General features: G+C 42.9%; 1 pseudogene; it reads left to right on the top strand.

Annotated features, from left to right (window-relative positions):
* Positions 1–4,570: 4,570 nt before the first annotated feature.
* On the top strand, positions 4,571–4,675 carry LOC146005852 (U2 spliceosomal RNA; annotated as a pseudogene).
* Positions 4,676–15,042: the final 10,367 nt, after the last annotated feature.

The raw sequence follows: 15,042 nt of genomic DNA, 5'->3' as shown, positions 1-15,042 counted from the left end.
GATTGCTACTACTGGGTATAGACTCCTAAGGGGATGACAATTGGTAGTATTCAATGCTCCGGCGAGCACGGCACAGCATTCTCTGTTTCTTATTTGCTGTGCATTCTCCATTTTTTCTACCTCTCGCCATGCCTCCTGCTCACCCTATTCAACATGTCAGCTGCTCGCCACCCCTGATGGTGAGCATTGACCAATGCTTTGTATGAGGAGTTAATGGCTCCATTTGTATGCAGTGTTCAAATATTGCAGAGATATGCAGAAAAACACAAATGAGCCTAAAAAAAGCTCATGTGTGAAAAGCTGTGTATTTCCTCAAAGTGCAAATGAAGGAGTGAGGAAGAAGAGGTGAATCATGGGTAATAACGGAGGTGAAACATGGGTAGAATATATGGTGAGAAAAAAATGCATCATGGGGAAAAATGACCACCATAAAAATAAAAATATATTAATGTGGATCTTCTAAAAAAATGAATATAGATTCCTCAAATAATAAAAAAATACACTTGCAGACACCAAAAATAAAAGAAAATATATATTTTTTATAAGTACCTAAGTTCAGTTCCCCTAAAAAGATGCCGAGAGCAAAAAAAGAGGCAAGCAAAAAAAACAAAAAAAAAAAACCGAGCAGCATTGAAAACACAAACGGCAAGGTACACAAAATTTCCCATAAGAAAGCAACGGTGATGACCAAGCAGCAACAAGGGCAAAGCTCTCTGTTTATTTTTGGTAAACCGGGAGCATTGAATAGGGCGAGGAACATTTTTGGAGAGAGGACTGGCCTTCTCGCCCCACAAAAAAGTGAACCTCGCCGGAAAACCCCCCCGAAATGGGAGCATTGAATACTGCCCGATGGGTAAAATGTTCTGCCAAGTAAACTTTTCCCTGGCTGAAACTGGGCACATCAGCTAATTATTAGTATTATTAATTTTTTTATTAACAGTTTGTTATATAGCACATATATATTCCGCAGCGCTTTTACAGGGAATATTTCAACATTCACATCAGTCCCTGCCCCAAAGGAGCTTACAATCTATATTCCCTACCACATGTACACGCACACACAGACATTCTAGGGTTAATTTTGCTGGAAGCCAATTAACCTACCAGTATATTTTTGGATTGTGGGAGGAAAACGGAGCACCCGGAGTAAACCCACACAAGCACGGGAAGAATATACAAACTCCGCACGGTTAGAGCCATGGTGGGTAATGAACACATGACCTCAGTGCTGTGAGGCAATAATGCTAACCATTACACCATTTTGTGCTGCCCCAATTTTAAGTATTTTAAGTATTATAATGTACAGGTGATTTATTTTTTCTTAAACCTATAGGCTTTAGTCCTGTGTTGATCAGCCTGGGACAAGCTAGCATTACCTTCTTGTATGAGTAAATGTACAGATACTATAACATACTGCAGATTTACATCTAGTGACTTTAATCTAATTTTTATGAACAGTTGAAAGGTAAAGCTGCCGGCTTGCTACCTGCTGACTCATTGAATCTAAATGTAAATACCAGCCTGCATAAATATTTCAGATGTTACAGGCAAAAATGAATTAATTGCAATAATTACAGTAGCTTTTTAAAAGAATGTAATTAAATATTTAAGCCCATTATCTGCTTGCAATTACTGACACAGGCTTTTATGAAAAAAATAAATAATGCATAGGATAACAGTGAAGAAATAAGGTTAAGCTTGGCATACAATACATCTATGTTCATTAATGTTATTTAGATGAAATACACTTAGTAAATCACGCAAAGGAATAGTGTATTATCTAGTTTGTTCTGAACTGTGTTTTCTCTTTAATATACAGTGGGCCTGATTCAGGTCAGATTGGATGGGACTAAATTTGTTCTTATTTCCGATTGTGGGGTCTGCGCATGCGTGAACATGCACATGTGCAATCCCCTCTGCGAACACCTTTGGTGAGTATCACACTTGCCACAGCGGTCACACTGTCAGGGGAGGGAAAGGGGCAGGTGCAGGGGAACACCCACTGTTTTATAGATGTCCCCATTAAAACGTTGGGCATATTTGTGATAGAGAGTGAGGGGCCGTGTCCCAGGAGGTTAGTAAATTTTCCCCAATGTGTTGGAAAAATCTATGCAATATCTATGTATGATATGAAATGCTACTAATTCAGAGGTTGTATTAAAACCTTTAATATGTTGTAAATATTGCAAGGTACATAAACCTAACAATTCCTAATAGCAGGTAAAAAAATGTATAACAATTGGTATCAACCTATAAAACAACACAGTCTATCAGATAAGGATTTAACCAGTGGCGTAACTATAATTTGAGCGCCCCCCCTGGCCGCCCAAGCCCCCCCCCTCATGCCGCCCATGACCCTTCCCCTCCCCCCACAGATTTACCTATATTCGCTGCGGTGGTCCCGGCTCCCCTCCTGGCTTCATTCTGATGCTTTGAAGAACGGACCATCACAAAATGAAACTGTCTGCTATATGGGGGCTGACATTTTATGATGGTCCGTCTTCATAGCATCAGAATGAAGCCAGGATGGGAGCCGGGACCACCGCAGCGAACACAGGTAAAGCTGCAGTGGATGGGGGGGGGGGGGGGAATTACAATAGCCCCGAAGCCCCCCAGCACCCGCACTTACACAGCACCTCCCCGTGACCGCAGGGGCTGCGGTGCTGTTGTTACGCCACTGGATTTAATGTGTGACAGAAAATATACTAATGATATAGGAAAGTCTGTCCCCAATGTTTGCTAATCCACCTGTCCACAGCTTGAGCAGACATGGGGGGTAATTTAGGTTGCCAAGCATTTCCTGGGTGTTCCCAAAAAAAAAGTGGGTGCACCCAGGAAACCGCTGGATGACCACAAATGAACATAGATGTTCTAACGCCTGCACGGGGTGGGTGGTAGATGGAGGCGTGGGCAAATAAAAGTCAGTCTAGGCTGACTTTTATTTGTAAACAGGTGGCACAATCATTCAATGGTCGTCGACCATCAAGTGACTGTTCACTCGCATGCAGATGGATGTGTGAGCATACATATCCATTTGCAAATGCAGCAGTACTGTACTTTGGCAAAGGGGCGGCGGACATTCACAAGGCCACGGGTGGCATTTACCCACCTGCTAAGCAGCGATTTTATGCTGCTTAGTGAGTTAACGTGAATCAGGCCCTTGGTTTGCTAATGGACAAAACCATGTGCACTGCAGGTGATGTAACATGTGCAGAGAGAATTAGATTTGGGTGGGGCTTATGCCCCCCCTCTTGGCTCCTGCTCATGAGCCAAACAGAGCTTGTGGTCCAGCAGTCAATTGCAAACTGCAGCTGGCACATTTCAAGTGTTTGTCAGTGGGGAATAGCAGCTGGGAGCACCATTGGAAAGAGGTTAGCAAAAGCAGCGGGGAGCGGGAATGAGCTGCACCTGTCCATGGCTGTGGGCCCTTTCATTGCCATAGGCCCTGGTTGCACTGCAATAGTTCTGCCTCTGGCTCCACAGGAAAACAGGCCCATCATCATGACAGCATGATGATCACCAGACAGACACCAATTTTTGTACTTGGATATAATTAGGGAGACACTGAGGCTTATAGTGTATACTTTCTACAATTCTCATGGCACTAACTAGCATGACATCTCCTTAGCTCCTTTACTTCTCACAATAGGCTCTAAAACATTTTCAGCTCCAGGCCATTAGGCCCTGAATATGGCCCTGACCCCACTGTACTGTGACTGCTGGACATAACCCCACTGTGCATACCGTACTGTTACTTCAGGCCATACTCCACTGTGCATACATTACCGTGACTGCTGCTTTGCTGATAAACATCCCAGTGATACTGAAGAGGTGCACCTGCTTCTCCTCTGCAGCCTATCCTGCTTTGATGGTTGCCACCCCAGTGATCTTAAAGATCTGCACCTGCTTCACCTCTGCAGCATATCCAGCTTCGCTGTTAGCCACCCCAGTGATCCTGAAGAGCTTTTTTGTTTCATACATACAGCATATCCTATTACACTGGTTCAGTCTAATCCAGCGTTTCTCAGCTACTCCATTACACTGTGCCACAAATCAAAAATCGTATTCGTATTCTTAATACGAATGGACACGACTGCATACTGCTGTTTTAGCTGTATGCCAATTTGTATTCCGGAGGAAAATGTACTAATCAGTTGTATTTGACTGATTCATGTTTTGGATCATTGTCATTTTGGAACTTCCAAATACGTCCCATGTGCAGCTTCCTGGCTGATGAATGCAAATTTTCCTCCAGAATTTTCTGATAACATGCTGCATTTATCTTTCCATCAATTTTGACCAAGTTTCCAGTGACTTTTGTAGCTCACACGTCCCCAAAACATCAGTGATCCACTTCTGTGTTTCACAGTAGGAATGGTGTACCTTTCATCATAGGCCTTGTTGACTCCTCTCCAAATGTAACGTTTATGGTTGTGGCCAAAAAGTAAAATTTGGGTCTCATCACTCCAAATGACTTTGTTCCAGAAGCTTTTAGGCGTGTCTCTGTGCTGTTTAGAGTATTGTAAGTGGGATGCTTTGTGGCATTTGTGTAGTAATGGCTTTCTTCTGGCTCGCTTCTTGGTCTTTTGGCTAAGATCAAGTGTAGTTTCTGTTCTTATCAGTTCACTCTGAGGCAGCTCTGCTCCTTGTTTCTTGGACTGACAACGGTCCTCCTCAGGGCTACTGCTGCCAGGCCGAGAAGAGCGAAAGAGCGAAGAGTTTGAGACTGCGAGGAGGAGAAGACATCACCTGAAGAGGGAGAAGCCGGAGAAGACTTAGGGTCAGACTTACTCTGCTCTGCCCTCTGAAGCGACTGCCGACCCCTACTCCTCTCGACGCCGAGGAAGAAGCTTCGCCCCAACTGCAAGGAGAAGAGGATTTTGCCTGAAGAAGATCGCAACACACTTTAGCCACCTGGGAGAGGCAGGCTTGTTTGCTCTGCCCTCTCGAAGCCTTGCAGCACTCCCGAGTTGCCTAGGAGGGTCAGATTTGTCTGCTCTGCCCTCTGAAGCCTTCACCGGTCCGGGGCCACCACCATAAGAGGATCTAAGGGGTGGTCAGGGGGTGCACTGGACCACCCATTACACTTGCCGGCACCTGTACCTTTAAATAGTAATTATGCCCGCCGCTGCCCGGATTTCATATTACAAATATGTGTGACATATATTTAATTAATGGGGAGATGGAAGAACAAGACCCCCCTCCAGGACGGAGGATTGGTATGCCCCATTTTCTTGTACTTTGGACATTTGTCCATGTTAAATAAAGTTGTGGGACAGGAAGAAGGACAAGGGGGTGACGTGCGCAGGGGAAGGCGCAGAGAGGAGTGAAGCAGAGGAAGCGTGTGAGGCGAGGAGAAGTGAGAAGTGTGCGGCACCCGGGGAAGGAGAGAGGACGGGCAGTGGTGCAGAGAGTGACAGGAAGGGCCGGGACTACAGCGGTGGGAGTGCAGCCGATAGAGAGAGAGCGGCAGAAGTGAAGGAGAGCCTGTGGCTGCAACAGAGACGGCGGTGACGAGTAGAGCCGCGGAGTGGTGGGAGCAGCAGCTCGGCGGTCCATGAGTGACAGGGACCGGGCAGGCAGAGGCTGGCGGCGCGTGACCCTGCACCCAGCGGCTCCGGCAGAAGGAAAAGGAGAACAGAGGAGAGAAGGCTGCCATGACCAGGGCAACTAGTAATGGCCAACAAGCAAGTCCCACCTGCTGGTGAGTCTTCTGCAACCCCCCTCCTATACCTGCGCTACCCAGAGGAGCCCAGCACAGTGAACCTGGGTGAGCAGTCTACAACGTGAAAAATCTTGCCCAGCGCCCTGCCCAGTGCCAGCCCATGGCTTTTATTAAAAAAAAAGTGTAGGGCACTGGGCAGGGCACTGAGAAAGATTACAGCCTTTTTTTAAATATAAAAGTCATTGCTGGGCACTGGGCAGGGCACTGGGAAAGATTACAGCCTTTTTTTTTATATATATATAAAAGCCATTGCTGGGCTGGCCTGGCACTGGGCAGGGGCCGTGCCAAGCAATGGCTTTTATTTTTTTAAAAAAGGCTGTGATCTTTCCCATTGCCCTGCCCAGTGCCCAGCAATGGCTTTTATAAAAAAAATAAAAATAAACTGTAATCTGACTTGCCCCTGTTAAGCCCCCCAAATGAGGCCACACCCCTTTTTAGGCCACACCCCTTAAAATCCATTATCTCTGTTCTAGGACCATCCATTAGCATATTTCTAGATTCGCCTATGGCCGCCGCCGAGGGTAAGACTTTCTGCTCTACCCTCCGAAGCTCTGCAATGCTCCCGAGCCTCCATGGAGGGTTGGACTTGCTTTGCTCTGCACTCTGAAGCCTCTATAGAGTGTGGTGGGAAAATAAAATAGTGTGCCGAGCACAGCGAGGCACCGTGCCCGAAGCATTGCGAGTGCAGCGAGCGAAGGGATGCGATACACTTAAAATTGTGTCCATGTTGACTATGTTGACATTCGGGTAAAAAAAAACAGTCAAAAAAATCCATGTCGACCTTTTGACTGTCGACCTAACCCATGTCGACCTAACGCATCCCAACCCATATAGTGGATAGCATCTGATTGCTGAAAATCACACGCGGTTCCTTTAAAACATGCAGGTACATGCTGTCTGGTTCAATTTACCAATAAAGCCCAATAACATAAAACTGATCAATTAGATCAGATCTCTCTAGGGTAAATATATAAATGTGACATTAGAAAAAAAAAAGTTGAGCTACTTTATTCATATGTACAAATTTAACCAACCTGATGATAACTCTCATTGCAGAACATATTTTCAGGCTATTACTTCTGAACGTTGTAAAAGTGAGTCACCAATTTACTGAGATATAACAAAAGATCAGTATTCTAAGATGACTCTTAAATCTACAGTTCAGAAAAAAATGCTAATAAACTGAAAACTAAATAGGGTGTTAAAATGATATGTGCCATCTGGTGATGATGAAAGGATACATATATTTATCTTAGAGATTTTAAGAGCAAAACTGGAACAATTTTTTATATAACAATACAAAAGTGCAAACTTTATTTAAAATGTTCAGATATTTATACTTTTATAAATTTAACACAGTATCATTAAATATATCTTTTGAAATATGATACTCTCTGTTGCCATTTCCCATTGGTTCTTACTGTCTCTTTTGATGCAAATATTATTTCCATTTATTGTATTTCACTGCTGTCAGCAAGAAAATCATAAATGTGCATTGCAGAAGTTCAGTCAGGTGTTTTGACTCATTTAAATGTAAATGTTCCACGTCTTCTTGGATTTCTCTTTACATAAATAATGTGCGTCAAAACCAATAAAATTGCCTGTGAAATAGAATTCTGAATGTGGAATGCTTTTACAATTATTTAAGAAATCTGTTATGAGCTATAAACTAAACTACTCCTGCAATTTCATTTCTGCTGTATTTTCTGAAGTTTCATGAAATTATACTGCCTGTAACAAAGCAAATGTATAACATTAAAATTTAGTTCCTCCTTTAGAAGATATACTATGGGTCGTTTGATACGTGTGGTAAAAAAAAGTACGTAAAAACCTTTTTGGAAAGAGTCACCTTTATTTCTCGACATAGTCTCCCTCGATGGTGATACACGGTCCAGTGAGTTTCCAATTTTTTTATACAGTTGGAAAGGTACAGTAAGGTGTCTCAAAGCCTGCAAAATACTATTGGCGGCAATGACTTCCTCATTCGACGACAATTTTTTCCCACCAAGTCATAAAGTATTTTCAAATTTCGAAGTCCCTTAGGGACAAATCTGGAGAAAAGGGTGGCTGAGGAATAATTTCACGGCGCCCCTGAACTTGTTTTATATAATATTGACTGCGGAATCAATTTGAAGAATAATTTATGTTATTTTGCATAGAATTAATGTTTACTTTTTTGTGGCAAATGATAAACCGCTTGCTTCGAACAACTACCGCAGACTAACAACGCTTCACTTCTATCTGCTATTTGGCCTGGCATGATAACATAAAATTTTCATTTTTGGGACTGTCCCACTGGCTGGCAGTGTCCTATGGTGGGGGGCGCAGTTGGGTGTCCCCCTCATCAGTTGCTGCTCAGTGAAGCAGGGTATAGACCCCGTGCGCATTCAGGGAGACAGAGGGGCATGCCTGGCAGCTCACAGCAATGAAAATGGGGAATGGCTTCACAATTGCGGACATTACCATGAAGCCATTCCCCTGAACACAAAGTGGCCATGCAAGACTCCCAACCTGGGGCAGAAGAAAGTTGAGAGGTATGGCATTGTACAATGTGAAAACAGTGTTCACACATAAAATGTTTTATTGCTGTATTATCATTAGTATAACAAAATAAATGCTTCCTGTAGAGGGCACCCGCAGACCTAAGACACCACAGAGGTGTCTTAGGTCTGCAAGCCCTTGTAAAATCATTATTTTGCACCTGCACGCAAACTTGCAAATGGATATTCAGTGTGCAAGGAGTAGGGTGGCCGGTAGTGAGGGTGACATTTAATCCACAGTAAAATCTGATTGGTTGCCCATAGCAATATTCTATCTTCAATAGAACTCTAATATTACACAATAAACCCCATAGTCTGATAGGCAGAGTAATGAAATGTTTAAGTAAAACAAATGTTATTACTAAGCATTCCGTAATCCAAAAAGAGGGGCAACTGGATGCTCCAAATATAATAAAATTATTTGAAACAATGTTAATATAAAAACAATGTTGTTAAAAACTACATAGTTGGCCTTCAGCTGCCAGTAGGATACAATTAGTTGTATAAATCACCTTTCATACTAAGACAAAGGAATAATAGAAAGACATACCAACTTTATCCCTGGCGCTGATCGTGATTTTTCTTAATCCTCACAGTGTTGTACCCCAAAAAAGGAGGAAAATAACTACAAATTATTTACATAGAGAACAATTCATTAAAGACCAAGAATTTTGTGAAACCAACTGACTCCAAGTCGTATATCAACAGAAACAGTTGCCATCAAAATAGATGGCGGGAGTCTATTCCGATGGGCCAATTTAGATGACTAAAGAGAAATTGTACAGAAGATTCCTTTTTTTTAGATCAAGTAGGAGATATGAAAAAAGGATCATGAACAGTGGTTATGATGAGGATTTAATTAACCAGTCCCTAGTCAAGGCTAAAGACCTTGATAGGAAAGAACTTTTTGTTCCAAATCATAAACAGTATCAGGTCCACAGACCCATGAGATCAAGATAGTTCTTCAAAAACACTGGGGACTCCTAACAAAAGACCCCATAGTAGGCACTGAGATTCCAATAAATCCAACATGTATCTTCACACGGGCACCAAATTTAAAATCTAAATTAGTGAAAAGCCTGTGCCCAGTCTCTCCCAAAAAATCTACTATTAAGTCTGTTGGGTTTTATCACTGTGGATCATGTGTATGTTGCAAAAATGTTAAAAACAACTTTGGGGCAAAAGCAGTCGAAGTTGTAATCAATAATAAAAAGCATGTAATCAAAGATTTTTCAACTTTTCATTCTTTTAACGTCATTTTATGCAATGGAATGTAAGTTCAATAAGTTCTATATTGGAAGGACAAGTAGACCTTTTAAAACATATTAGGACATCTGTAACGCACGCTTTGTCATTGCATTTTAAAACACATCATGTAATATGGATTTTATCAACAATTTATATATTTTAATCATCTTCTTCATCAAAATGGCACCCAGGAAAATGGAGACATCTATTATAATCATATACTTATTACCACTGAGTGGCCGCCCCATTGGAATACCAGGAACGGAGGTGGATTGAAAACATGACCGGAAATATTACCGGAAGTGCAGCGACTCAAACACACGCGTCACTTCTGCTTCCTGTACCCTCCGGAAAGCGTAAGTCAGAAAGGACAGTGATCATTGCTGCTATTAAAACCACCTTTTATATGAGATGGAATGGCACAGAGCTACATTGCACAACTCTGTATAGAAATAGTTGGAAAGGTAAATCTATGTCTATTAGGCTTTTCCTATTGGTGGTATAAATATAGCCACTAGTATCTTACCTCCATATACCTTGAGAAAGATACTTTATGTTTTGAAAGGTGTTGGCCTGGAGGAGGAAGTGGGAACACTGTGTGACACGGATAGGTCACTGTGTGACACGGGTAACCCAGGGTAGGTTACCAGGGACGAATTTGGTTTTATTCCATTCTGCCTTTATGTCTACATTATATGTGGACATCGATTCTTGGTGAGAGTCCACTTTGTCGCACTCCTTGCAATTTATTTTGTATTTGTACTGTATTTATTATTAAAACTGTATTATTACACCATATCTGGAACTTCTGTATTTTACAAGTAATACTCTGGATTGGAGACATTTGATTCAATGGTGATGTTACCGCCCCCTCGAAAAGCGGCTGTTGTCTACTTTAAAGGTTGGCATCTTCCATTGGTACAGGCCTCATCAATATACATTCTAATATTTCATACTGTGTATATCATAGTGTTACACTATTGTGCTTATTTTCCTAATTTTTTTGGGTGCAATACGGTGAGGATTAAGAAAAATCATGATCAGGGATTGTGTTGGTGTTTCTTTATTTCTACTATATAAACATCTCTGAAATCAATCAAAATTTATAAATAAACTATAAATCGAACTGCTGGTGAAGAAGTATGTATATTAAGATCCTTCGTGTGCAATTACTCACAAAGTACTTATGCAAAATCCAAATGTGGATAAATAGAAAGCTCCAATGAGCACAGCACACTGCCTGTGGAGAAAATTAAATGCCGCTCTTTCACTCCTGTATGTGATTTTCCATCCCTGTTAAACCCACGCCATTTGCTGTCACTGATTGCCCTATTTATTGTCTTAGTTGTTATTAGTGGTAAGCGGTCACTGGGTAGACAATGTCTAAGTCGACAGTCACTAGGCCGATCACTAATGGTCGATAGTGACTAGGTTGACACCTTGAAATGGTTGACATACCCAAGGTCAACATTGACAAGCTCATGATCAATATAGTCATGGTCAACTTGAATAAGGTCGTCAATCTTTGTGCATCCCCCCAAAATATGTTTTTTTCCTACTTTGTTGACCATGTATATGTCAACCATAAGCTTGTGTCGACTTTTGTCAATGTTGACCTCGGGTATGTTGACCATTTCAAGGTGCTGACCTTGTCTTTGTCGACCTAGTGACTGTTGACCTAGTCATTGTCTACCATTTATATTGTACAGTAACTGTTAGTAGCATGCTTGGTGGCAGTGTGAACCATTCCTTATTAGCTGAGATAATGTGCTGATATTCCGGACAATGAGCGTTGCCAGCCGCTTGTATGTGGAGATAGTTTATGTGGCGAAATAAACTTAAGGCAAAATCGCTCGTGTGATGGGTCCACACCCCACCCAACACCACTCTTTTGTTCTTCAGTTCCCCAGCCCTCAGCAGCAGCCACCTAACTGCAGTGTTCCATCGCCCCGCACCCAGGAGCACCGCTACTCACTGCCGGAGTCTCGTCGCAGCGTGTGTTGTCCTCTGCATCATAATTTTGCATATTGGATTTTCTCAGATGGTTTGAACTTTGCATATGCACATTCACACATATTGGAACCGTGGGAATACAAGTTTTTTTATAACACCTTGTTGTCTATCTCTTTATTTTAAGTTTATTTTCTCTTTTTCACTTTTCATTATGGTATATTCAGTTATCCTGGTTCCTTGACTTTCTCAGTGAGTGTGTTACGGCAGCCCGGATTTTCCTCATCATCTGTCACTCTTATCATTATCACTTATAATTGGTTAACTTGGGTGTACAGTATAGTATAATACATGTAGTGATGTAGGGGCATTTTCTAACCGATCTCACTACATCACTTAGTAAATGTCTCTACATTGCTCCATGTATCCCTACATTGTTCCGTGTGTAGGAGCCATAGCGATAGTCTGGAGATTAATATCGAGCATGCTGGATAAATCTATAACCCCTGGTTCCAGGGCCAGTGTTTTCTCCGGAGAACACTGACCATGACAGTGATGTTCTCAAGTTTGACTGAGACCTAAACCAAGATGTCCACAACAGTTTACAGCCAACACTACCAATTCAACTGTTATTCACTGGTCTTTTGTTTTCATGTGAGAGCCAATGTGTTTTATTTTTGTTCCCTCAGGAGGCTAGTGTTTTCTTTATTATCCAATGGGCATGAATGCTTTTTCTTTTTCTGTGATGGCCAATGTGCTCTTTCCTGTGGGGGCTTGATAGTGTGCCTTGGCAGTTTTAAAACCTCGTTTGGTGTGTCACAAGTTGAAAAAGATTAAAAACAGTTAGAGTATTTTATTTTCACTTCTGCTCTCCAATCCGATTACCTTTATTCCAAATAAATGTCTTTCAATCTGTGGTTTTTCATTGATATGTTTATCCTACTTAGCAGCTATTCCTTTCTTTTTTAGCTTGTCCTAGCATTAAGTGCCTGTTCAAGCAAGTAAAAAATGCCAAACAAAACTAACTTTCTCTATAAGCACTGTTATAAAAACAATCCTAAATAGAAGGTGATTACTAAGGAAAATCATAGACATTAATGATCAGTACCTCACTGTTCTCAGGCTTCATGACCAATTAATTAGTCTTTATCAAATTTTGGGTAAAGGGGATTTAAAAAGGCTTGTACTTCAGTTTGTCAGGTCAGGGGCATTTTAAGAGAGGAGGAGGCCTGTGTGCCGACTCCTCCAGCCAGGCCCCCTTATCTCTGCCGGGAGCAGTGCTGTGTGCACTACAGTGCTCCGACCCTACTGCGCATGCACTAGAGCACTCAAATTTCACTACAAATGTGCAGATCGCCAGAAAAACGGACTCCGTAGACTTTTCCTCCAATTTTGGCTGCCGCTGCTGGACCCCGGAGGGTATTAGAAAAATTGATGTACCCGTTATAGATACGCCATCTGCATCTTCATTAAATTTTAAATATCCTCATGTGAAGCTCTTTCCATAATATCATCAAATACCAGCAGAATATGTAGCAGAATGCATGGTAAGCTACCCCAGGTTGTAGGGCCAGGCTGAGTTTATGCTTACCTCCCCAATGTTCTCATTGTAAGCGGGAGAGTTCCATTTGGAGTATTCTGTCCTGCTGTGCCTTTCATGTACATACCTGTCCCATAGTGGGGAAGCTGTGAGATATCTCTATCTCACCACTGCACTACACAGCAGAACATACTGTAGGTTAGCAGGTATAGCCAGATTAAGGACATACTGTTCCCCAGTCCATCTCTGTTAGTGGGCAAACCAGCCAGAGCACAGTGACATTATTAGCTCTCCCTCTTGTGCAGCAGCAGAACCAATCAGCCATAATTTGAGCAGGACCGTATGAAGGGCAGGCAGACACACGGGAGTATCTAGAGAGAGAGAGTCTCACAGAGAGTCCTCCTGATTACTGTTTCAGTGTGTAAATACAGGCCTCTGCATAAAAATAGCCCAACATCATGAAAGCATGATGATCATCAGACACCAGCTGGCCACATTGCTGGCTATAAATCATAAAAAAGCATTCCTATTTTCCACATTTATGCCAAATTGTACTTTTATATATTCATGGAGACACTGGGCTTTATAGTGTATGGGTTCTTCATGCCTACATGGCATTGGCCTCCTCCACTTTTCATAATAGGTAGACCTAAAAAGCTAGGCTTTGAATTAGGTGGAGCTATAAAGAATGCCCAGACCTTATTAAACTATTAATTTAGATCTATTATAAACTATGGGTTCAACTTAAATATACACAATACATACAGTACCTCCCAAACAGAGATGTAGCTAGGTGTAATGGTGCCACCAGACGCATTAACTAGCCGGACGTGTAGGAGAGGAAAGCTGCTTGCTGGTGCTGGGAGTGTTCGGCTGAACACAGGCGCTGCAGCAGTACCCCGTGGATACACGCTAGCTGATTGCTGGTGACCTACTCTACTTTAAATCATGTGCTATTCTTGCCCACACTGAGGAACAGTGGGTTATGAGACGTAGTCAATCATTGTGGATACTTTTATTGAGATTATCTCCTTTTGGTACTCTTTACCTAGAACGGCGCCCATCGCGACCATCGCGACCATCGAATGCACTAAAAAACGGGTGCGATGCGATGCCCGCGATGGCCGCGATTTCCCATAGGGATCAATGTTAAAAGTGAGATTGGACGCGATTTTAGTGTTCAATGCCTCAATGCCCGCTATTTTTACATAGGAAACAATGGTAAATGGGCCACAGAGCCCAAATAGTCACCGTGAAGTCTGAAATGGCCCCCCACAATTGTTAACGCCACCCCACGATCAACGTCAACGCGGCGGTACGCGTCCTCCGACCTTTTCATACCCCCACTATCCACGTCGGCGTGGAGTTGAGAATAGAATAGTGTGGCGATCGAAACGAGCCACCGAGCCCGAAGCGTGGCGAGCGGACGCGGATACCTTCACAGTTATACGCATCCCCTCGCGGGCTTCCCAGGTGTCCATGGCGACGCGGACACCTGTGAAGCCCGCGAAGGGACGCGTTTACCTGTGAAGGTATCCGCGTCCGCTCGCCACGCTTCGGGCGCGGTGGCTCGCTGCGCTCGCCACACTATTCTATTCTCAACTCCACGCCGGCGTGGATAGTGGGGGTATGAAAAGGTCGGAGGACGCGTACCGCCGCCCCACGCGGGCTCGCTGCGCTCGCCGCGCTTCGGGTTGACGTTGATCGTGGAGTGGCGTTAACAATTGTGGGGGCCATTTCACAGTTCAAGGGCACTATTAGGGCTCTGTGGCCCATTTAACATTGTTTCCTATGGCCAAATCGCGGGCATTGAGGCATTTAACAGTAAAATCGCGTCCAATCACAGTTTTAACATTGATCCCTATGGGAAAATCACGGGCATCGCGTCGCACCCGTTTTTTATGTACCCGCGATGCCCGCGATTTTTTACCCCCGACGCCCGCGATGCCAATCGCGGGCGCCGTTCTAGGTAAAGAGTACCTCTCTTTTTATTAAAAACAATATTGCACCATGTTTCCTTCTCTAGATGTACTATAATC

The sequence above is a fragment of the Crinia signifera genome, chromosome 5, assembly GCF_055691185.1.
Source record: "Crinia signifera chromosome 5, ASM5569118v1, whole genome shotgun sequence".
NCBI lineage: Eukaryota > Metazoa > Chordata > Amphibia > Anura > Myobatrachidae > Crinia > Crinia signifera.
The sequence above is the reverse complement of the archived record's forward strand: the minus strand, read 5'-3'. Positions and strand labels throughout refer to the sequence as shown.